Source organism: Theropithecus gelada, unplaced genomic scaffold (genome assembly GCF_003255815.1).
Source record: "Theropithecus gelada isolate Dixy unplaced genomic scaffold, Tgel_1.0 HiC_scaffold_2897, whole genome shotgun sequence".
NCBI classification, from domain to species: Eukaryota; Metazoa; Chordata; class Mammalia; order Primates; family Cercopithecidae; genus Theropithecus; species Theropithecus gelada.
In genome coordinates, this window is record NW_020259375.1 from 1513 (window position 1) to 5100 (window position 3588).

At 43.3% G+C, this 3588-nt stretch overlaps 1 pseudogene; it reads left to right on the forward strand.

Moving 5' to 3' along the window:
* The first annotated feature begins 236 nt into the window (after nucleotides 1-236).
* On the forward strand, nucleotides 237-1095 carry LOC112617624 (annotated as a pseudogene).
* Nucleotides 1096-3588: the final 2493 nt, after the last annotated feature.

The following is a 3588-nucleotide window of genomic DNA, read 5'->3' on the forward strand; positions in this document are numbered from 1 at the left end:
TTCTGTATATGAATGTTACTATTTTGGTCATAGCCATGCAGGTGGTAGTTGTGTTTTCAGTAGTAGCCCATTTACTTTCAAACAATTCAGTCACGGCACAAAAACAAAAACAAAACAAAACAAAAATGCATTTTTCCTAGTATTGGTAGCAGTGTAAGTCGAAGACCTATGAATGAGTAGAAAGTTATTAAACCAACCAATAATAATGTGCTTGTCATTTTTTTTACAGAAATCATATGGTACAGAGACTGCGTGAAAGCAAAGAAGGTGGTCAGTATGGACAAGTTGTCAGCCACATTCCAAATCTTGATCTGAATGAGAACATTTTTACTGGATTAAAACAATGTGAATGCAGTATTTGTGGAAAAGTCTTTGTACGTCATTCCCTCCTTAACAGGCACATCCTAGCTCACTCAGTATATAAACCATATGGAGAGAAGCAATATAAATGTGAACAGTGAGGGAAACTCTTCGTTTCTGTTCCAGGTGTTAGAAGACACAGGATAATGCACAGTGGAAATCCAGCTTATAAATGTACGATATGTGGGAAAGCTTTTCATTTTCTCAATTCAGTTGAAAGACATCAGAGAACTCACACAGGAGAAAAACCCTATAAATGTAAACAATGTGGTAAAGCGTTCACTGTTTCCAGTTCTTGTCTAATACATGGACGAACTCACACTGGAGAGAAACCCTATGAATGTAAGGAATGTGGGAAAACACTCAGATTTTCTTGTTTTAAGATGCATGAAAGGACTCACACTGGAGAAAGATGTACCAAGTGTGATAAAGCCTTCAGCTGTTCCACTTCCCTTCATGACCATGGAAGCATTCATACTGGAGAGAGACCCTATGAATGTAAACACTGTGGCAAAGCCTTTAGTTGTTTGAGTTCCCTTTGTAACCATAGAAGTACTCATACTGGAGAGAAACCCTATGAATGTAAACAATGTGACCAAGCCTTCCGTCACCTCAGTTCCCTTCACCTCCACGAAAGAATTCATACTGGAGAAAAACCCTATGAATGTAAGAGATGCGGTAAAGCCTACACTCGTTCCAGTCACCTTATGCACCACTAAAGAAGTCATGATGTAGAGGTTGGGTGTAGTGACTCAGCCTATAATCCCAGCACTTTGGGAGGCCAAGGTGTGTGTATTGCTTGAGCCCAGGAGTTTATAACCAGCCTGGATTAAAACAATGTGAAACAACCTGGGCATCGTGGTGAAACCGTCTCTACAAAAAATAAAATAATGCCGGGCCCCGTGGCTCATGCCAGCTACTCGGGAGGCTGAGGCAGGAGAATGGCGTGAACCCGGGAGGCGGAGCTTGCAGTGAGCCCAGATCGCACCACTGCGCTCCAGCTTGGGCGACAGAGGCAGACTCCATCTCAAAACAAAAACAAAGAAAATAATTAGCTGGGCATGGTGGCACATTTCAGTTGTCTTAGTTCTTTTTCAAGGACATAAAAGGCCACGGGGGGTTGGGGGGAAGCCCTGTGCATGTGGATCACGAGGTCAGGAGATCGAGACCATCCTGGCCAACATGGTGAAACCTCGTCTCTACTAAAAATACAAAAATAGCTGGGTGTGGTAGCATATGCTTGTAATCCCAGCTACTCAGGAGGCTGAGGCAGGAGAATCACTTGAACCCAGGAGGCAGAGGTTGCAGGGAGCCGAGATTGTGCCACTGCACTCCAGCCTGGCGACAGAGTGAGACTCCATCTCAAAAATAAATAAATAAATAAAGCCCCTTGAATGTAAGAAATGTGGTAAAACATTTACTCTTTCCCATTCCCTCATAAACATGAAAGAGCTCACACTGCAGAGAAACCTTAAGAATGTAGGAAATGTGGTCAAGCCTTCAGATTTTCCTGAAGATTTGGGAGGTCTCAGAGTTGAGAAAAGGCTTTTGAATTTAAATTTGTGGTAAGGCCTTCGGTTGTATTAGTTCCATTTGAAGACATCAGCTCGTTCCTGAGAAAAACCCTATGAATGTCCAGAATGTTTGAGTGTTTCATTTCTCTCATACCCACTCAAGGACATATGAAAATGCACGCTGTAGCTGGCTGGACCTTGTAAATACAAGAACGTACACAGGATTAAAACTCTAACAGTTTAGAAACTGCAAGAATATTTTCAGTTTTAACATTTACTTGAAAAGCCGTGTGAAAACTCCCACTGGAAAGAAGTTCTATAAGTGAAGCTTTTCTAATTTGGAAAGCCTGATGCAAATTNTAGCCATTGCACAGTGAACCCGCTTCATAATTGGTGAAAACACCTATGGCCCCCTTGTGCCACAGCAAGGAGGTTCATTCAGCCAAACATAAACTTCATGTTTATAAAACCCTATAGCACAATTATTACCATGTGGGAGGCCTTTAACAATGGTGATGCTGATTTGAAAAACTCTGAAGGAAGAAATTTACCCAAATGGGTTGGGTACATGGGAGTTCCTCCTAATTCCAAGAAACCCTTACTCCCCTCCACCTAAAAAGAGTGGAGAGGCCGGGTGCGGTGGCTCAGGCCTGTAATCCGAGCACTTTGGGAGGTCGAGGTGGGCAGATCACAAGGTCAGGGGTTCAAGACCAGCCTGACTAACATGAGGAAGCCCCATCTCTACTAAAAATATAAAAATTAGCTGGGCGTGGTGGCAGGCACCTGTAATCCCAGCTACTCGGGAGGCTGAGGCAGGAGAATCGCTTGAACCTGGGAGGCGGAGGTTACAGTGAGTCGAGACAATGCCACTGCACTCCAGCCTAGGTGATGGCAAGACTCCGTCTCAGGGGGAAAAAAAAAGTGGATAAGAACTGAAATAGGTTTAAAATTTCAACTAATTGGAAATGCAAGTTGACAAAAATAGTATTTATTTATTTATTTATTTATTTATTTATTTTGAGACGGAGTCTCGCTCTGTCACCCAGGCTGGAGTGCAGTGGCTGGATCTCAGCTCACTGCAAGCTCCACCTCCCGGGTTTACGCCATTCTCCTGCCTCAGCCTCCCGAGTAGCTGGGACTACAGGCGCCCGCCACCTCGCCCAGCTAAGTTTTCGTATTTTTTAGTAGAGACGGGGTTTCACCGTGTCAGCCAGGATGGTCTCGATCTCCTGACCTCGTGATCCGCCCGTCTCGGCCTCCCAAAGTGCTGGGATTACAGGCTTGAGCCACCGCGCCCGGCCAAAAATAGTATTTAAAATAAAAGGTTAAATGAGTGCTCATTGAATTTTATGCCTCCACAAAATAGGTTGTGAGTTAACTTCCACATTTATTGAAAGCCACCAAAGTTGGGAAGCCTCCGTGTCTGAAATTCACAGGTGGCTCAAATAAGAATTTTACCTGGGGATACCCCAAAGTTTAAATATGGTATCCCCTATGATATGAGGAATTACTGTACATAAATCAGGTTGTCTTCCTTTAACTCTGAAAATCATATTATCTTGCCTAAATTCTCCATAACGCATCGCTCCGCAGTATCCTATAGTGGACATGGCTTTTCTGACCAATGAGCACTAAAATTAAGTGTGTGAGACTTACCTGTTCTTATCAAAATGGAAATCCCTGAATCCCACCAGTTAGAATAACATGACAGAAT